The sequence below is a fragment of the Lepisma saccharinum genome, chromosome 9 (assembly GCF_977018435.1).
Source record: "Lepisma saccharinum chromosome 9, izLepSacc3.1, whole genome shotgun sequence".
In the NCBI taxonomy this organism is placed as follows: domain Eukaryota; kingdom Metazoa; phylum Arthropoda; class Insecta; order Zygentoma; family Lepismatidae; genus Lepisma; species Lepisma saccharinum.
In genome coordinates, this window is record NC_139237.1 from 75,294,435 (window position 1) to 75,316,969 (window position 22,535).

Below are 22,535 nucleotides of genomic sequence, written 5' to 3' on the forward strand. Positions count from 1 at the left end.
GCCAACTCAGTTCCGGATATTCTCTTGAAAGCTCGGAAGAATATCCGGAACCGACCTGGCTAATATTCTGAGAGAATCACTTAATTTATTCGTCCCCCAGGAAAGCATCTTAAGGTTCCCACCAGTGTTCGGAAAGTTACTTTTTAAAAGTAATTTTAAAAAGTAACTCAGTTACATTTACTGGTAATTGAAAAGTAACTCTTTAGTTATGTTCTTTCTGATGGAAATTTAAATGGAAATAAATTTCAGCTAATCAGTGATCATTAATCGTATTATTATAAATATATGAAGACTTGCATGTGTTTTATATGTTTTTCTGGTCCATAATATACAGTATTTATATTATTACAGCAAATACATTGATGGAACAAAGAGTCAGCTTTGCTCACACTGTCTTACGCTTCCAAAGAGTCGTTAGCGTTGACAGGGCTCATATTGAACATTGCTGTACCAACATAAATGTTGCTTTAACGCCACATTTCAACCTAGTGGTGAAAATTTGAACTATTTTTTTCAGCAACATTCGCTTCCCTTTGGTTTCCATAGCCTCTGTACCAAGTTTCAGCACAATCCGTTGCTTCGAATGGGCTCCAGAGGGCTCTGAGTTGGGTAACTTCAATTGTGACCACTCAGCAAAGTTGAAGTTCTGATTAGAACGCCACTTTACTTCAAGAAAGTTCCGAATGATCACTTCCCTCGTAAACAACCATCCGTCAAGTCCACGTGGAACCCAGGATATCCTCCCCTCAAACCTTTCCCACCAATAGCGTCCGTTTTAGGAACTGACAGTACTTGTCAACTCCACGTGGAGTAAATGAAATGTTGCCAGTTCAGTTTCTTTAATTCTTAATGTGAGGTCGCGGTTGCCTTATCTTTGCTAAGTTGTGATATTGTGTTGTGGTATATATATATATATATATATATATATATATATATATACACACACACACACACACACACACACACACACAATGTGGAGACCTGGAGAGTGTAGCGTCGCAGTGAATGGGTGTCTAAACGCTGCAGGGAAAATTGACAACAGTGCTTGCTCGAAATCAGATACGCGCCCGGTCGACTTCCTCTCGAACCTTGTCAAGGATACTGAACTAGCGTTCAAATCAGGACTTCAACTACATGATCGAAATTGTAAGATATTGATGACCAACCATAGAATGCAAATACCTTTCAGCACCCGTAAGACTTTCGTCCTCATTGTTAGAGTTGTTTATGATTCATGAAAAGACCCGGAGAAACGAGTATCTTTCCAAGGGCGACATCGCTCAAAATGGCTGAAGAAACATAGCTCTAGACGGAACAACAACAACTCACCGCAGTGCTTAGGTAAAGACATGCCTCTCCGGGAAAACAGAATTATTCAATATTTGACTTAGGCGAGTCTCCCGGCTGCCAAGGAGAAGCTGAAGGGAAGTTTCCAATCTTGGCAAAGTGACTGGGGTGTTATTGATTGTCACGGGAAACGCGAGCGTGATAGGAAATTGATAACCCTCAAGGATAGAAAGGCTTCTGCAAAGTGGGCTGGGGGCCGGGAAGGGAGGGGGTGGACGTTCGTCGCCATCCATTGATTACCTTGGGGTCTCTTCCCTGTCATCGCCCATCGTCAAGCAAGCTCCCTTTATTGTTTCAATCTGCTACGGTGACGCGCAGAAGGACACGATGCAACAACAAATATACAAAGCAGAAGGGAAATGCGCTACTCAGTTCAAGGTCTAAGAGGATTAATTAATATTGAGAAGAAACATTTATGGAATCTGATAATATTTGTTTACTCGGGGATACCGCGCACCTGAAAAACCTGGAAAGGTCATGGGATTAAAAAAAAACTGGAAAAATCAGGACCATTAAAGTTTTCTTTTGCTTGACACGATTGGAAACTGAAAACACATTTCACTTGTTCTTCCCAACAGGTTTCTTATTTAGGACTAATTCATAGAAAATGTCTCATTTTTTCGTAATTTATATTCAACAATATTGCCCCGACCGCCGTGGCGAAGTGGTTAGAACAGAACGCTACGACGTCTGCCAGCCCGTGTTCAAATCCTCACCCGAGCATGGGTGTCATTTGTGATCGACCCATCATCAATTTCACTGTATCATCGTTCAAACTCGTCGCGATTAGCCAAAAGTGGCGGAAAAGAATTTAAAATAACCTGATTCAATAAATCAATCAACAACATTGTGTTCGAGCTCTCTCAAGTCAATACTTGCGCAGCTTGTTTTCGTTCTCTCGCTCCAGAGACTCCCGCGACAGAATATAATACAATGGATGTTCCCTCGAGGCTACAGTTTTTCTTTATGATTTAAGCACCTTTTAAAATCTAATGAAACATTATTATTATTTAAAAACACACACACACACAAACATTGTTCTGCACACCGCAAATGGATGTTACGTACCACTTTAGTCAAGAAAAATGGATGATCCAAAGTAGGAAAGAAGGGATGATCTCCGAATGTTTATTTTACAGTGCTATAAAGTGTGCCTACACGTCTATAAATGAGTCTTTCTCAAGGTCCATTAACCCAGTTTCTTCCTGTATGACTTGTTGCTGACATCATCCCATTCCTTACCCATATTCATCATGCTGTTTGCCTACCAAAAGCATTATCTAAAGAAACTTGCACTTGTGGCCCTGTGTACGTACACCGTACAGCCCCTAGCAAAGATATATTGTCGCTAACCACAGATATCTGATTTTTCCAAAGGAAAATACATTATAATATTCATCTTTTGGCCATTTTTTAACGGTTTAAAAACTCTGACTACCCAAGAATTTTGTCGACGTAAAAGGCTGAACTTGGATATTCTAGTGCATGTCTTGGACCACAATTTGATAGGACTACCTTTCAAATAATCGGCTTAGGAAGTCGCCGATTTTGTAACCACGGAAACTGCAGTGGATTGAAATTTTTTAGCTGCTAGACACTTTGGAGGATTTGTGTGTCATTTGCATTTAAGTGAAATAGGTTAAGTCATATCAAGATGTCGGACTTAAATTTCCGTGTGTCGTGCCCGCTTTATATGTTGTACAGTCACGGACACTTCTGGGTTATAGCAACAACATCGACTTTCAATTAGATCACTACAACCCAGAACTGTCCATGACTGTACATGGGAAGATATCGAGCCGAAGATAAAGGTAACGACTAGTGTAGCACTGAAGCGCTAAGTAGATGTTTGGGTATGACTTCACTTGTACGTGTGTCGGTGATGAACTCTGGAACTATGACCAAAGTTCCCAATTCAGGAATGATCCCAACTCATGAACCACTGCCTCGGGAGGGAAGGGAGAGAGATACGAGCCTATTCTTGATAGGTTCTTAGAGTTACCCTGAAATACTACGTAGACATGTATCCATTTGCAGAAAAAAGTACTGTGCTTTACGGGGAGTTTCCTCTAATACAAAGTATATTGTGAGTATACACGGTAATTCAAAATGAATAGTGCAACTTTGCACAGTTATTATGTTATGTTATTTATGATAGAAAATCAGACAATATAAAGAAGCATTCTGGAAGCTTTACTCACATGACTCACATTATAAAGATTCAACATGAGAACCACGTGGAAAAGATCCAAACGATAATCAAGTACTTGCTATGCACGAGACAGCCTTCTCGATAACTCCAACACACAATACGCTTTCTTCTGGTCATTAGCCATTTTGCGACACTGGCGATCCTGGTGGAGCATCGGCTAAGCAGAATAAACCCGCTAAGTGGGGATAAAACTTCCAGAGTCTTTCTTTATATTGATGACTTGTCTGACGTTCTATCATAAATAGTAACGTCATAGTAACTGTGTCAAATTGCAACATTCGTTTTGAATTGCCCTGTATTACAGATCTTTTGCATGTATGTTAAGTTGGCAAGACATTTCACTGAAATATCCAACTGGTATAGACCAGTTTCTGAAATGGTACTCTTTTCATAGTTCCTCAGGTCGGAAGTCCCGGGGAGTCGGATAGTGCTGATGTATGATTAATTGCGTCATCCTTGAACTATTTTTTTTCAAGCTTTATTTTAAGTCCTCTTGTTTGTCAAATAGGCCAATATGGACTGGATCTATAGTTCAAAGTGGGATTCGAACCACACTATATGTGCCTCTACCGGGAATCGAACCCAGTATCCCCAGATTACAAGGCGAGATATGTATAAAGAGGCACCAAATACAAATTAACACACATGAACCATGCCAGTAAAATGCCTGCTCGGAAAATGGCAAATTCCAGTTGATTCGAAAATAGATTTTTAAGTGCTTGTGTTCCCTTGAACGGGAAGAGGTCCACTTACTTGAATACTGGGTCGCAACGGTTGGTACGGCTGACAGACGTACTTTGTCTTTGTCCACCATAACTGTTCTTCCAATTTATCTCAACAAGAACCTTACGCCCTTCACGAAAAGGCTAATAGCGTTTGCACGAAACAAGACTAAAGTTGTGTGCCGGGCAGCATATTTATAAACTTTTCAGTATGTATCGCCAGTGGCGCAACCACAGGGGGGGGGGGCATTACCTCCCCCCAACCTTGGACTGAAATGAGTTCAAGGGGGGGGGCAAAAATTTAGGGCCAAGTACCTGCAGGGGGCAATTACCGCCCACAACTTCAAATTTTATGCAAATAAATATACTTTTCGTAAAATTTTCTCGTTTGCTTCGCTCGCAATTCCTGCTTTTCTTAGTCTTATCAAGTTCAGAACCGTAGTAGGAGGCGGCGGGACTCGGCCCTGGGCGCTGAACGATCTAAATGAAAGTAAGTTAAAAGATTGATTGAATTTTGGTTTAAATCCACTTTACGGACAGAAAGGCTAATCGTGACTGGACCTACAGTTTTAAGTGGGATCCGAACCACTGTGCCATGAGCCTTTACCGGGTATCGAACCCGGGCCCTGGATCACAAGGCGACGGTGTTACCACTACACCATCGTGGAGGCACAAAAGTTGTAAAGGAGAGAATGCATTGGCGTTCCGTGAAATTATTTGCGCCCTATTAAATCAATATTGATTTCAGCCTGCAAAAAAATTGAATCCAAAAATATTCTTGCTATTTAACAAAAATAGTTTGTGTGCTTGTTTTCCACTATTAATGTGAAATTGAACGTGTTAAAAAAATAATTCAAATAGTTTGTTGAAACACAAATGCTTTAGCACCAACTTTACCCCCTTTTTGTATAATTTACGAGGGTAAATAACGTCTTTGATACTACTACTAGTACTAATAATAATAATAATATAATCATTATAATGATAATGTTTGTCCCGGGTTCGAATCTCGGCTTGGACATGGATGTTTGTGAGTGTCCATTCATCAATTTCATCACATCACTCATCCTCATCTTCGCAAATTAGCCAAAAGTGCCACAAGAAGCGAAGTAAAATAAAACAAATCAATAATAATAATTATAATTATAATGTTATAATAATAACAATTATTATTAACATTATTATTATTAAAACGTTTATCGTGGTACTTGCCCCCCCCCAGACAAAGGTTTGTGGTTGAGCCTCTGTGTATCGCATGAAACGTTCAGATTTGGCACGCAACAAGTGCCAGGTTCGGTCCTCTTCTTCTTATTTCTACCACGGAACGTTTCCTTTGTGTGCTTGAATTGCATACATCCATTTATGACTATGTCTTTGCTGTCAACTAACTACTAAGAAGTCTTACACCCTAAAATAATGTTTCGGTATTCTTGGCTCTGAAGAATATGCTTAGATATTTCATGTGTTTTTGGTATGCGCGTAGGGCTGTACGCATGCGCAGAATGACAAGCTCTAAACTTTTAAATTAAACAGCGCATGCGCTGTACTCTGGGCAGATAAATGCAGAGCGGGAGAGCCTTCGTCTACAACGTCAGACAGCCAGCTCAGATCGAACGTGCGCAGTAGTATTGTGCTCATGCGCTGAACAGCAAATATCGGCGAATCGGGTATTGTACTCCCCTCAAATATGCGCATAACATGTCACCAGGAATGTTTGCGTTTAGAGTTCACGACTTCTGGTTTGTCCTGTATCAAAAAGAAAAGAACGCACAACTGTTCTTGTTACCAACAAAGGGAAGGGCAAATTTCGAGTCTGGATCAATTTTCACGGAACCAACCCGAGCCCCAGAGATGCCTCCTCCGGCAAAGCGGAATTCCAATTACCGATTCTCAATACTTATGCTTTTCCGACGTTGTGTTTCTGATACGGTAATTTTACCACTAATAACATGGGAGGGGGGAAGAGAGTCCTCGTTTGATGTGAGGAGGAGGATCACTTGGATAAATTAATCGTTGGGGCGGCTTCAAACATACATCAAAGAAAGCTCCGAGCCAGCCCTTCATCCAGTGTCTGCTTAAGATATTAAATTGAGCTGGGGAAGTGTTGCAAACTTTAAGGAAGTCACTGCCAGCATCGAAGCCCTGATTTTACCGGTATTTCAGACAGAGCTAAATTGTAGTTTTCATATGCATACTGTTCATATCCGATATTAATAATAACTAACTATAATCGTGTTTATTACATGGAATGTGTTTCAAGTTAAGAGGCTTGTAGCGATAGAAAACAGTGTTGCAAAACTCAAGACTATTATCATCCATTGGTGTGAACATCCGTCTTTCAACCTCTCAAGGGCTGTTGATATAATAATATGTCCTGTTCAGGTCCGTTTACAACCTAGCGTTATTAACTTTTCTTTTAATTTTAAGGTAAGAATTTTAGATAAGAAAAATTTTCCCCGAATAGGCTGAAGGGTGCAAAATGGCCTCCCATATGTGCAGACACCCACCAATTTTGTAGGTCCAGTCCCGATTAACCTATTTGTGCATAAAAGTGGACTTAGAATAACAAATCAAATCAAATTTATCTCTCTGGAAAAAATGGTCAACATGAATCTCTGTCTTCATCTAGCGAGAGACAGAGAAGGGTATTATGATTGAAGTCGCAGGTTGTAGACGCTATTTGCCTAATCCCCATGCGGTCCTCTGCTGTATATGTAAAACTAGCTCCGCAGGAATGCTAAGCTATTCCACTCACGCTCCGCAAGGGGGTCACGCGTTCGATCCTTGCCTCGGGGCCAGATTATCAAACAATGCGTGAGCGATTGAACGTGCTTTGCTCCGGTACTGAATGCAAATTGGCACGGGGCGTCCTTCTGGGAATCCCTCTTCTCCCTCCAATCCCATTAGACGCAGGTACACAATGAGGAGCGGATCCCGGCCGCGAACACGACCGCAGAGGCAGGTAACAACGCGCAATTATATTTGGCACATCCTTGCGGAGTGATTAATCCTGGAGTTTTTGTTTAACTGTCGATACTCGCATATCAAGTACCCAGGATACTTGCCGAACACCCCACCCCCTTTTCACGTATTTTGTTATTTGATTTTTGTTAATAATAGGAATTGTAGCTACATTCGAACTAGTGTTCCCGAGTTACCAGCCAGGTTAAATGGGCTTTAGCTTCCAAACTAGCTAACGCAGATTTAACCTGTCTGGTAACCCAAGAACACTTGTTGATTTCTTGTTATTTAGCTTCGCTTTTATGCAACTTGTGGCTAATCCCGACGATGAGGATGAGTTGTGTCATATGATGCAATTGATTGTGTGATTGATTTTGTTTATTGTATTGATTGATTGATTAGTTTTGTTTATTTTATTGGTTTTGTTTATTGATTAATTGATTTGCTTTATTGGTTTTGTTTATTGATTGATTTGCTTTATTGGTTTTGTTTATTGATTGATTGATTTGCTTTATTGGTTTTGTTTATTGATTGATTGATTTGCTTTATTGGTTTTGTTTATTGATTGATTTGCTTTATTGGTTTTGTTTATTGATTGATTTGCTTTATTGGTTTTGTTTATTTTATTGATTTGCTTTATTGGTTTTGTTTATTTTATTGATTTGCTTTATTGGTTTTGTTCATTTTATTGATTGATTGATTTTCTTTATTTTACTTCGTCTTATGTTCCACTTTTGGCTAATTTGCGAGGATGGGTATGAGTCATGACATGACGAAATTGATGAATGGACAATCACAACACCTATACGCAATTGCGTAGCGCTCTGTGCTAACCAATCCGTCATACATCTCTCTCAAAAGCTTGTATTCTAGACTAGCTAAGCTATCTTCGAAACCCCAGAGACTAAAATGAAGAAGAAAAATCATTAGAAAATGTCCATAAGATTGTTTATTCCAATAAGATCATGCTTCAGGAGTTTGCAACCTGGCCCCTTACTGAAGGCTTGCTATCTCCCCGCTCCTCAAAGTTCAACAGTGTATCCAGCCTCCATTATTTGATGCTAGAATATTAAGAGACAGGCTCTTGCAGTAGTTCGAGTAAGTATACTTTACTGTACTGTGTCTATTCGAATTCTACGATATGGTGTGGCGTTCCCGGTGGGGCAGTGGTAGCATCGTCGCTTTGTTATCAAGGGTCCCGGGTTCGTTTCCCGGTGGAGGCATATACAGGGTGGCGCATATTGTATCTACCAATAGAAGTTGGCAACTCTGTCGGAACGCAGGTGCTCATGCGCAGAAGTTTCCCACTCGCAATTAGTCTGCCATGGAACGTTGGCCGGTTTAGACAGAAAATCGTGGCAGTAGAGGCGTTCATCCGAACGGGTCCCGTTCAGGAGACGCAATAGGTACTGCACTGGGAGGCATCAGGGCTCCAGAGAATCCGCCTCCTTCGACCTGAAGACTTCTGTTTCTGCACGCTGCCATTGGCTCTCTATTGTGTGACCCATCGTAACTTATTGTGTCGCTCTGGCACTGGTTGATGGTGACCCTCATCGGGACTTCGTCGCAGTGTCTCCTGCGTCTCCTGAATGGGACCCGTTCGGATGAACGCCTCTACTGCCACGATTCGTGTCTGAACCGGCCAACGTTCCATGGCAGACTAATTGCGAGACTTTTCGCTGCCTAAGCATGGGAAACTTCTGCGCATGCGCACCTGCGTACCGACAGGGTTATCAACTTATATTGGTAGATACAATATGCGCCACCCTGTAGTTTAAAACTGTAGGTCCAGTCCAGGTTAGCCTTACTGTGCATAAAGTGGACTGAAAACACGAACTCAACTGTACGATATTGTGAGATTGCAAACGTTTTGCACGCAGCATACGCCACTGCCCTTACTGTATCCAGTAAGCCCTTCGCTACGGATGCAAGTAATCACATGCGGAGTGGTTAGCACAGCACGCTACGACGCCAGAGATCCCGGGTTCGAATCCTGGCCTGGGCATGGTGCTCTTTGTGAGTATCCCTTCATCAATTTCTTCACTCCTCCTCATCTTCGAGATTAGCCAAAACTGGCAGAAAAGGGAAGTAAATCAAACTAAATCAATCATACACAAGGAGCTTCATTTAAGCGCTCGTGTTTCAATCCTGCAGGCTAACGACGTTCTGGTGCCTGAATTCACAACATCACTGCGATTGTGTGTTGTCACGTGTCGTGTTCATATATGATCTGAGAATCCCTCAGCTTTTCTCTGAGGCATAGTGAATGTTACCTTTCAGATCCATATTTTCTCGTAGTTTTATCCAAGACATTCTCTATTTCAGTACTCAAGACCTGTCCTGTGTTCGTGCCCATAAAGCATGGATGGTGCAAACAGCCTAACCGATGACACACTCATTGACATTCAGTGTGAATCAACCGATCCTAGCTGGCAGTATCAGTCTCTGCAACCAATCAGAACGTCATTACAAAGCTGCAAAATTGAACGACTTGTTGCCGGTGTCTGCTGTTCTCTGTTTTGTTTTCACGGTATCAGAATAGAGCACGTAGGCGGTTGGTTCATTTGCGCCACAGTCTGCCAATTATAACTCGCACATCGGTAGTCAAAGGTCTCTCCCGATACTAATTTAGGAACGAATAAATCGTTCAAATGTGTTTGTCTGAAAATCCGATACAAGCTATTTATTAGGGTAGTCGAGGTAATCAGAATTGGATAACAAAGCTTTGGAAATTAAGTACAGGCATCGAAAGCCGTAGGGAAGGGGGTTAGATTATTAATTATAGTCACAATAGAGAGTTTTCACTCAGCCTGTCACTCCTTCGCGTTTGAAATTTTCCCGCCGCAACCGAATTGCGCACAAATCTCACTGACCTGTTTTGCGCACAGATTTTGATCGAACGTTGCCACTTTGATAGCTTTAAAGTCTGTGCGCAAAACTGTTTATTTCTTTAGACGAGAGAGAGAGAGAGAGAAATTAGAAATATTATAGTAAATCTCTTTAAGATTAAATAAAAAATATGATTTGACCAGAAACGTAGCAAGTCAAGATACAATTTTCATACCAATTTAATCAAACTCAAAAGTTAAGTTAGGTTAAGGTAATGACACAACAAACACTTCTGTCAATCGAAGCTCGTGACCTTCGGTATAAATACGGAGAAACACTGACCATTAGATTCTAGTCCACCAATCAGGTTCATCCTCTATGCCTATCTAATGCTACCCTTCCAGCAAAAACACGTGTAGTACACACACACACACACAAACAAACACAACAGAAATGAGAACGGCTTGAGAACATTTTACATCTGACAACATCGCCTCATTTTTTTGTGGGCAATCCTGTACACTGTGACAGCTTGTCAACGGCTTGTCAGATAACACTGATAAAACCGGACAAGTGTAGCCAATTTGCCTTGCGTGTGCAATGCAAAGAGAAGCTCGATCAACATATTGTACTCCCTCAGGAAACTTGTAGGTGTCTAGCTTAAACGTAAGTCATCAATTAACGTAAGTGTAAATGGCGATCTGACCTCTCCACCTCGCCCCCTTCCTCCCCTTCTCGGGGTATTACTGACAATGGTTCTTTACTATAGGTCTCGCCACGAGAATAGTCCAGTCTAGGTCGGAGCTCCCCCTTGCCTCCTTCACACCCCTGGCCCTCCACGGTTGCCACACTGCTTCCAAGCTGCTCAGTCGACACTTCGTGCTTTGTAGTACGTATGCGGTTGATTTCGTCGGTTGCAATTGTTGCTTATTGGCAACACTGTGGGTGGGTGGCGTGACCTTGACTGGACTGTTTTCGTGGCGAGAGCTCGAGCATGCAATTATAATTAGACTGTACCTATTGTCTGTGCTTCTACTTTAACCTAATCTAGTGTCTTCTCTCGTTATAAATGACGTCCACAAATACTATGCAAATATTAACGTTTTTGGATTGATTGATTGAGTTCATTTTACTTCGCGTTTTGTGCCTGATGGCTAATTTACGAAGATGTGGATGAGTGATGAAATTGATGAATGGACATTCACAAACAACCAAGCCCGAGCGGGATTCGAACCCGGGACCCTTGGTGTCGCAGTGCGATGTGCTAACCACTCGGCCGCAGGGTCCGGCTTAACGTTTTTCGAGTTCTGATACCTTTCCCGTTGGCCAACATTTAGCTTCTCGTTTTAAAGCAGTGATTATTCATCTATCGTGTTCCGACATAATTCCTCAGGTCAACAATAAACACTTAAATTTCATATTTATAAGGCACTTTTACCCCCATGTGGTTGAGTGGAAGAACAGCACTTGTCGTAAATGCACGGACACAAGGTAACACCGTCGCTTTATAATAATGGGGTCCTGGGTTCCAGTGAGGCACATAGTTGTTCGGATTCCACTTTAAACTGTGGGTCCAGTCCCGATTAGCCTAACTGTACATAAAGTGCACTTAAAAACTCAAAGAACAATCGTGGTGCCATCTGGAATTAACTTTGCCTGAGGATATCATGATGGGAATTTCGATATTATGATGTCTAAGTGTCTATTTTTTTCTACACATGGACATACTTCTACAGCATCCGTAAATAAGGAAGTTAACATTGTCCTCCGTGGTTGAGTCGTCAACATATTCCGATTTGGTATTACGCATGTAGTGCTAAGATAAAACAATCAATAGAAAAAATACAAAACAGATTTATCACATTTATATATTACAAATTCAAGCTATTCAAATACTATTATGAGTATGATAACCTGCTGAATCACCTAGAAATGGACAGACTTGATGTCAGAGATGAACAGCGAATTATATCTTATATGGAAGGAATCTTGGAGGGAAGATATATATGGTACCAAAACTCCTTCGAATAAGGTGAAATCATACAATTTAAGAGGAAATAGCGAATTATTATGTGTTGATAAAAAGTACAAAAATAACAAGTACGTTCTGTATTTCATAAACAGTTAGAATTCGAATACCGTGAGATAAGATATTGATAATGTTGTTAAAACAATTTTCAACTTCATATATAAGGATAATTATTTAAGAACTCTTTTATAGTTCTATAGTTGAAATGTAGTTGTATATTTTTAATGCATTTTTAAAATGTTTGTAGTTTTAGGTTATGTTTGCTAAATATTTTGGAATGTTCTCTTGTCCAATACTGTGGTTTTGGATCCTTGTATTAAGGTTGAAAAGCTGTTCACGGCAGTTTGAAAACAGTTTTAAATAAATAAACATCAACAACGCGCCAAAACGACAGGGGTTCGAATGCTGGCCTGAGCATGGGTGTTCTTTGCGAGTGTCCCTTCTAAAATTTCACCACTCATCCTCATCGTCGCCATTAGCCAGAGGTGGAAGGAAAGCGACGCTAAATAACAAATATTAGAAAATATCAAAATGTTACTAGGTTACTCCAGTTGTTTTTTTCCCCCTTGGCCTTCGTGACACGTGACAGCAAAGGTAATTTCGTGACTCCTGGCTGCCGTGAGCACTTTATAATGGATGTGCCCCAAGGTTTTCGTCACATGTTAAAAAAAGTACACTGTGCGAAATGACCACCTCCGCAAACTGGTAGCAAAGCCAAGCATTTTATTGCGTGTAGTGTTCCCAGAGTTTTAAACACTTCGCAAAAGTCCCTCGTCGGTCGATCGCTGGGAATTACCACTTTGGTGCATAAAAGTTTTTCCCTGCGTGCTAGTACAAGAGAGTAGAGGAGGTGAAAGATGCAAACAACTTTTGGAGCTTTACCGGGTATGTCGCCTGATGTTGTTCGCATGATCTCGTAAAATATGTTTACGTTAAATGCATAGACGTATTTATTAGGGCACTTTGAACCGATGCTTGAAAATTGTAACAAATACAAGTTGCTCAAAATATTGAACAATATTAGTGGGTGAGTAGTCCACTCCAGTTGTAAGCATCAATTTACCAGAGTTTTGCTTCAAATAATCAAAAATATCAACAGAATATAATATGTAATCATAAAATACAGTATCGGTTCTAGTAGTGCTTGATCCACTGGCATAGGAGGTGCTAATTCTTCTAGACGTCTTGCTTTGAGCTATTAGAAATAAGATTACTTTGGACAGTAACACCTTGCTTCTGTATAGTTTTTTCCACACTACAAAAATCAACGTAAACTTCGAATATTAATTTTGTTTTTAACCTATTTTTTTCCTTTGCAGGTAAATGAGAAATAAGTTACGTCAGCCTTTTATTAAAAAACGCAACAACTGAAGAAGTTTTATAGTACCTGAAATAACCTATTTTGCTTGTTGTAACCTATTGTAGGTTTTTGCGCCTAAATTAAACATTTTTTTAGTCTATTATTTTTTAAACGTTTTACAGGATTTTCATATCACTGAGAGTGACGAAAAAAATCAGTGACTGACGTGTTTGAAACATACTCTCTGTCGGTTTTCCTCCCTCCCATGTTTTTTCAAAGCTCTAAACAAAGCAAAATGTCTGGCTCCACTGTTACTTGCACAACCCAAAGTGCAAACTTCTAATCCGTGTGGTCTTGCTACAAATTTCGCGTCAGTTCGGTGCTTTGTGGCATTCGAGTCTTGCGAAGTAATGTTCCAGCATTCAAATTTGCACCACTGTCCATGTTTCTGCTGAAATATCATTTTCAGCATGTAATATGATCCTTACAGACAAAAGGCGGAGTTTGACTGAGTAACATGAAAAAGATTGTTATCTATTCAGGGTGGTCACCCTAGGACCATGTATACTCAAGTATAATTCCCGGTTTTCAAGGCGAACTTTCCAAAAATTCAAGGGTACAAGCATATGTTTTCTTTATTTCAACCTTACGTATTACCGCCTCTCACCACCCACCCACATACACACTAATATATCAACAATATAACGGGTCTGTGCTATTCCAATGTATCCAAAAATTCTAATTCAATTATATTAAGCGATTATAATTAAAATATTTATTTTAAGGTCCGGAGTTTACATTTGCCATTTCACATACTCAGACTTGAAATACATCTACAAACACAAGTCACAAAGATATAGTAATCTACGAAAAATTGTTAATTGTATCAGAATTTCAAACTCAAATTTAGCTAATCATCTTCAAGATATCTTATCTTGCAAGTATATTCCGTCTCTCATAGGTTGTTCTGCAAAAGACACTAAAAACAAGTAAATGGACTGAGACAATTCTGTTTTTTTTCACGTAGCTTTCTTTTTCTTCCTCGATAAAAATCAAAGCTAAACTCTGAAAACTTGTCTTAAGGCATTTATAAATATCCTTAAATTCAATGGGATTTGGATTAATAAAAGTTGCAGTTTTTCACGTCTGCGGAGAAAAATTCAGGCATACTTCCCGGAGCCAATAATTCACGCAGAATTCAAGGAACTCCCAGCAAGTAGCCATCTTGGTATTGTATAGCATATATATTCGCAAATCATGTTTCATAACAATAAACTTTTGCTAATAGCCCACGTATAGTAGGCTATTACAATGATTTGAATATAATTTTGAAAATGGTGAAAATTTGGTTAGAAAATTAATATTTGGTTGTTATATATGCCTTTTAAAATTTCGTACGGTATTTTTTTTAATTTTACTTTTAACGATTGTAGCTATTAGTATTTTACAGGAATTTTAAACCATTTTACGTTTTTTGGAACCTAATAAAAGATTTCTTGAGCCTAATTTGAAATTTTTAGACCTGATTTAAAATTTTAGAACCTAGTTTAGGATTTTGCAGCCTCTTTTAGTCGGTAACGCCTACATGGCGTGCTGCTAAGCACAAGGGAGCACTTTACCTTTTACCTTTTAGGAACCTAAAAACACACTTTTCAGAACCTAAAAATCCAAGGTGTAGTTATAACACGAAACATATTGTGTCCCTCTTCAATAGAGGAGTTAAGGATAAAAGTCAGCAATCAAGAGATCTCGGGTTAGTTTCTTCGCGCTGAAATTAATATCCCACTTTAAACTAAATCAAGCCTCAACCATGACTTTTCTTATAAAAGCCTACACTCCGTGGCTGAGTGATCATTACAGCGCGCTTCGATGCCAGGAGTCCTGGGTTCGAAACCCGGCCTCGGCGTGGGTGTTCTTTCATCACATCACTCATCTTCATCTCAACTGGCAGAAAAGCGAAGCAAAACAAACCGAATTAATAAATTTTCTTGTAAAATATGGGTGGCAACACTGTGGCGCATTCAGATGGAAATTCTGGCTTTCAAAGCTGGCGTAGCCGAAATATATTTGGCCTGCAAAGTTCGCTAATGTTGGACGTCGTTAGTGTGCGCGTCCAAAGCCCTCTTTCGCTCAGGGTACTGAATTATTAGTTGCCTAAGGGGCACGAAAAGTGTACCGTCGGAGAACAACCTATCATCAAAGTAATATTCTTAAAATAACGACTTCGACAGGAATCGATACAGATTAGCTCAGTTAAGAGCCACAATGTTCATGGCAGCGTTCACGCGATTTGGTTTTTTAATGGAAGATATCCCACCTTGTGCGTCGCTCGTATTAAGAAGGTAGAAAAGGACGGAGACTTTTCCCTTTGGAGTTTAATGACGTGGTAAGGTTATTTTTAGATTCCTCCAACCTGAGAAAATATTATACATTTAGGATTTATGTAGCTTTGGCGCGCTGATATTGCCCGATGATGATGTTTTTCATTTTCGCAATATGTATCGATACTGAATGGAAAATTTCAAGTTTCTGAAAAATCATCTTTACACCCGCTTTTCCTAAAAAAAAAAAAAAAAAAAATTAAAGAAAAATTCCTTTTCCCATGTGGTTGATTTCAGTTACTGGTTTTTAATTTATTTTGTGTATCTTTTAATTTTACCATGAGAAATTTTTCAACATTTTATTGGGTTGATTGATTGAATCATTGAATCCAAATTCTGGGTCTGTCAGCAGTTAGGCAGGCTACTGTACCTCATATTATATGGGGCCAAACCCCTTACCATAGCTATATAAAATCAACACTTGTTCCGAGAACTAAAACTCTTGTTAAAAGCTGAGGCTGTAAAGGGGCACTTATCACCTACAAGGACAAAACACCGGACAACACATTGCATTGAGTGTTTCCCGGCTTCAGAATCGAATCAGAGGATAGTTTATTAAAAGCGTGACAGCGTCTCCTACACTCTAACGGCTCGCCTTACACGGTCGGTGCTTTGCCCTGTGCTCATTTTAAACAATGAACTTACAATTCTATTTTGACAATTGCCAAGATAGATTGTCCAATGAACTTTCATGTTGTTACTCGCTTTTATGCTTCTGCCATTTCTTAACGTTTGAAATTTATCCCAAGTAGACAGATATCCAACGACCCAGAATACCATACGTCTCGGAAATAAAATTGTTGCATGTGAAAACTCAATTTTATCATCAAAAAAGCTCTTATTGCTTGAGCACGTAGTACACAATTTACACTATCAAAATATTTCCAGGTTGGAAGATAATAAATAAGAAAATAATGTTGAGTGGTCGTCTCTTGATCTGAAGAGTGTGGATTCTAATATACTAACCAAGGCATAAATGTTTCATTATCTTTGTTCTTTCATCCATTTCATGAGCTGATCATTCATCCTCATCGTCACGATGAACGTAATTCGGTCAAAATGCCTCATTAAATAACTAAATATGAATACAACGTGTCTCTCCTCGCATCGTTATCTGTGATCTACGGTCTACCTATTGTCATAACTAGAACCCGGAAGTTTGGCAAAATGCCTCTTTTTATCTACTGCATATATTGATAAAATTTTTCCAGATATACGTTTCTTATGTTCTTTCGAATGTTTTAGAAGCCTTTTCATTTTGCCTATTTTGCCTATTTGGGACCCCACTGCCTATTTTTAATTATAATGCCTTTTCTTGCCTTTTTCAATGAAATTTGACCATTTTTTTAAAAAAAATATGTATATAAATTATTTTTCTCCCAAAAAACATTGTTGGCATTTATTTTTCTTCCGTTAATTATGTGAATAATTTTCGCCTTATTTAGTAATATTGAACTCATGCATGTTTCAACATTGCTGAAGGAGAAAAGTGTGAGAAAAATGTATTTCATGCTGAGTTAGGATATTGCCTTTCGGTTAACATTTCCTTGTGCATGATTGACTGCTGAAGTGGAGAGGTTGATTTCGAACACAAAGAAGATATTCCTGAAATCTCCCTCTCGAACCCGAAAATTTAAGGAAGTTGCATCTGAGCTTAGTTTTCCTCCGCAACCAGTATTGACCAGATGGGGAACCTGGATATCAGCAGCTATATATTATGCTAACAACCTTGAAAAATTCAGTGAGGTGATAGATGCTCTTCCAGAAAATGAAGCGGCTTCAATTCGTGAAGTGAAAAAACTCCTGTGCTATTCAAGTTTATTTTTGCACATTATGGTGCATTGACAGAGACAATTACAATTATAGCATCCATGAAAATCTACGAGGAATCTATGCAGCAGATGATGGAAGTGCCAGGAGAAAAGGGGCCAGCTGTTGCGGAAAAGTGCAAACGGGTAGTGAGTGCAAATGAGAACCTGAAACAATTGAAAACAATTTGTGATATTCTAAAAGGTGAAAATGCTGTTACCCAAAATGAGTCCAGCTACATTAGCTTGTTTTATGTATGGTCCAATAACTTCTGTCGAAGTAGAAAGATCATTTTCTATTATGAAAAACATTCTATCTCACAGACTACTATCAATGAATGTTGAGAACTTAAAAAAACACTTTGTAGTTATGTGCAATCAAGACGGAGAAAATTGAAATGCTCTTCCCAATGTAGATTTTAACATTTTGCCAGAAATTATAGATATAAGTAAGCGCTTTCCAAATGTGCCTTTTTCGGTTTATTTTGCCTTTTTTCTTCATTTTTTGTGCCTATTTTCCACATTATAAATGCCTTTTTGCCTGCCTATTTTAACGCAAATAAATGCCTGAACTTCCGGGCTCTAGTCATAACCAACTACCATGTGGCACGGGTTCCCGACATACAAGGGCGACTGGGAGCAGATATAATGTGTCTCAACCTTAAAAGTCAGTATGGAAGTAAATGGAGTAATTTCCTCTCTCTCTCTCTCTCTCTCTCTCTCTCTCTCTCTCTCTCTCTCTCTCTCTCTCTCTCTCTCTAATACACGAGTTTTGCCAATAGCTCTGTCCTTCTCTACCACCGTTGCCAGATGTTACAAAATTTACAAAATGTAAAACTCATAAATTTCAAACAGTGATATCATTATCCTGTAGAGTTTTTTTTATGGTCTATTTAGTGTAGACATTTTATAACCTGTCACAAATTCATGTGTTCTGAAATTTCCATAATTATGCATTTTTGCAAAACGCTTAATTTTCTTCTAGTAAATACTTCAAAAGCCATAAATATCAAACCGCTTGAACAAGCATGCGCATGGGGTTCCACAAAGGAAATAGGAGTGTCCCGCAAGACAAGTGAAGGGAAAGGGTAGCGATCGACAACAGTAGAGACAAAAAAAGCAAGAAACACACCGAGAATGCAAGCAAAGTGGAGTGGTGGGGTCCGTACGACACTCCAGCAGCCTTTCGCCCCCTCCCACCCAGCGATGTGCCTCCGGCTTCATTTCTAAGAGGCTGATTGGTCCCCATCACGACGTTTTTAACAACGTCTGTACGAGGAACGTGGTCCTATCTGTACGTGCACATTTCATTCCTGCGTCCGTAGTTGCTGTGTTTGTCCTGCTGGCGCACGACCTCTGTGCGACATCCCCTCGGTGCTGCTACGGGGAATCCCTCGTCCCGCATTTGTTGTCTCCTTGGCAGGTACCATTCCCCGTCTGGTCCTCTTTCTCTTTTGTTGCACCATGCTTTGTTCTTGCGGTGTCTCTACACTGTGTTTGGGGACTCCCCATGCGCTGCACCGCCAGCGCCGCCATTTCTGCCCCGAACCATGTACGCGTCTGTTGCCTGTTGAGTGTCATGGACCACTTTGCTTGCATTCTCGGTGTGTTTCTTCGTCCTACGTCGTCCTCCCGTGGTTCTGCAACCTCGCACTACTTTTCTCGACTGCACTGCTTCAGTCATGGTGTTTTTTTTCCGCTGTGCAATTGTTACATCATGCTTCATTGCTTCTTTTGTCCCTACTGTTGTCGATCGCTACCCTTTCCCTTCACTTGTCTTGCGGGACAGTCCTATTTCCTTTGTGGAACCCCATGCGCATGCGTTGCGCAGCTGCCGCCTGGTGTTTTTCGGATGGGCGACTTTGGTGTTCCTTTTGACTTCTTTTGTTCCGCCTTTCTATCTTCACTGGTACTGGCTCTACAGCGGTGTGAAGTTCATTTTCACACGTTTTCGGCGTTGTCTAGCTCCTCACGGAGGCATCTCTCGGCAAAGTGGAAGGGGCACTTTCGTCTGTATTTCATGGGAGGTATCTGTGGTTTTCGTTTGTACCCTACCTTTAGAATCACCCTATATATATATACATACAAACATACATTGGATATTGTGTATAAATCATCAGACCGTAACACGAAAAAGTGAGTTATCGAGAAACTTTACGGTTTGTCGCGATACACGTGCAGACCAAGAGAAAAAAGTGTTGACCATTGTTTGAAGTTATTTTTAGAATGCATTGTTACTCCACAGCACCGTTATTTATTCCGCAATGGTAGTTTGTTTATGCCGGCTGTCTCGCGTATCAAATTCATTGCGCGCCACCGAGGTTACAATTCAGTTGCAGGCAGGTGCCCCGGTTCGTAGGAAGTGCAGTGTGCTTTATTTTCCGCAAAAAAATTATCTTAATGTTTGTTTTTGTATTTATTTAATTCTATTTATGTAAAGGATACAACATTCAACGAAAGAATTAACAATAGTTGCTTGTATTACACATATAATGCAAAAGTAAAATAGTAAATAGTTACGTCGAAATATAAACATTTACATGTAAATCTTGAGGTAACTATAGATTTTTTTTTCAAAATGCATCAAATACATAGATTTTGAAGATTTCCTATACGATATTAAGGAAGTAAATTTGTCGCAATCATTAGCGATTAACAGCGACTCGAGCCTCGGTTTGTTGATCTGGGAACGCCGCGCTCCATTTAACTCATACTGACTTTTAAGGTTGAGACGCTCTATAGTGCGATGAATCAGGGGAACGCTTTCAGTAAAACACCCATCGCCCTTACAACAAAGTCAGAATAGGAATATGGGCACAAATCTATTGGAAAGTTCACTTTCTATTATTGGCCGTTTACTCTGAGCAAGCCCATGTAAAATAGAATTAGGCAATAAAGTTATTGTTATTTTATTATTAGTATATCCTACTCTCAATGAAATGGTTTTAGCCGACCCGTCGGCCTAGTGGAGCGTTCATTCATAAGAGTTGTATTTAAATTCTAAGTTATTACTATTGTTATCAATATATGAAGTTAAGTACACCTCGTATTTTCCCCATATCTTATAACTTATATAAAAGCACATAAAATGATGATCAAATTCCTGGCTTTATGTGATTCTTGTAACCAATAAAAGTTAACCTTCTGGTGCTGCCATCTATACACAAAACATACAAGCTCAATATTTTGGGAACGTAATTTCAATGTCAATCAAGAACGGATAAAGGAAGGAAGGAATATCTAAAACATATATCCATGCATATTAATTGGTAATAATAGTATGACCCACATTGTTCTCATAGAAAGAATGTGTCAAATATTTATTCGTATGTTCGGCGTTGGTCACGGGACACACTAGAATTTTGCTCGTGTTCCGTTGGATCTGTCCGATTAGTAGCCTGTCGCCCGAATAGTAACAGTGTTGCTGCTTGCGGTGGTACTACCTTATGTTTGGCTGCATGAAAGCCATATGTAATGTTCATGATTTAGCATAATTATTATAGTTTTCCTTGACACCTTATCATTTCCCGACCCGAACGGTGGCGGTTCATTTGCGGGAGAAAATCGCTTCGATCTGGAAAGGTGAATGACATATGATATCGCGTGTAGGTTGCTGCTACCTATGCGAGTCAAGTAGGACATTTCTTATTTATCCGATACTTTGAATTTTTCAAACACAAAATGTAATTATTCTAATATATTCACGCACCAATTAGTAGAATCTGTGTGACATGGGAAGCGTTGCGGATAATAGGGACGAACTCGCAAAATACAAGTTGCGGGAATCGGCAGTTTTCCAGTCTGCCCTATACTAAAGCACATGCACTGCAAATTCCAGAGTATTCGAGGCGAGGAAGACTCCTGTGAGACTTGCATAAGTTCCTACAGTCTTCAATGTATATGATAGAAGAATAAAAAAAAATCGCCCTTATAATCCGCAGCATTTGACCCATTAATATTTTTGTGTATGTTCTCTGTTCTGTGTGCAGCTTATTATACCGGGTGTCCCAGGAGTCTTTCCCTGATTACAAGCTTTATTCATATCCACTATATGCAATGTAGAGATGTGAAAGTGGTGCCAAAATGTTGGAAAACTAACCAAGTTTATTTGTTGCAGGTTTCATTGGTCGGCATATGTGTAATATGGTAGCGTATGCCACGAAAATCCACAAAAAATATTTTTATTAAAATGGGAAATCATAGGCAGACATGTATTTGAAATATAAATTTAAAGAAAAACAATGTACTGTACGGATGTGCCACATGAGAAAACAGGTGGAAGAGCAGCCTCAATTGAAACTCGCCAGTTTAATAAAATGTTATTACACACACATGCCTCTTCACATTAAAATTAATTAATTGCATTCATTCCTGTGAACGAAGGATGCATTTACTTTGTGTCTTCGCCGCAAGATGTCACTGTCTAGTATCAAATAATAGTAGCCTGTGGCGTTGTCGTCTCCTGTTCCAAAATCGAATGGAAAATGCAACGCAGTTAACTTGACAAAATTATTTTACATTTAGTCTGATTTGAAAAAGTAGCCGATGGTCTGTTATATCCAAGTGCCATCCACTGTAATATAAATAATGAGGGGTTGTTTTATATAACACACACGCTGCCGTAGTGTTAGATGACCTTAGACCTTTGTCTGAGAATTTGATGAATACTAAGTTTTAAATTATCCTGTTTACTTTCTATGAATGCTAATTTGTAATTAGGCTTAATAGGTCCGAAAGAATGAAAAATATCTCGGACGTTAATATATTTCCTAGTGGATAAGCTTCCTTCTTATAAAGACTAATCAGATAAGTTGTTTTTTTTCGAACATGAGAGTAAATTGGATAGGTACTTGCTTACGTTTAAGGAGTGCTATGTCGTACGGTTAATGCACTTCTGATGGCTCCCCTGCTAGCTGCAACCATCGAGATACGTGCTAACGTCTCTT

General features: G+C 39.6%; 2 protein-coding genes across 3 annotated transcripts in view; one reads left to right on the forward strand and one right to left on the reverse strand.

Moving 5' to 3' along the window:
* The window catches only part of LOC145992738 (tectonic-2-like), a 619,016-nt gene that overhangs the window by 357,765 nt on the left and 238,716 nt on the right, over positions 1 to 22,535 (forward strand). The gene's annotated exons all lie outside the window — the stretch shown is intronic.
* Positions 1 to 22,535, reverse strand: part of LOC145992150 (uncharacterized) — a 266,282-nt gene that overhangs the window by 242,945 nt on the left and 802 nt on the right. The gene's annotated exons all lie outside the window — the stretch shown is intronic.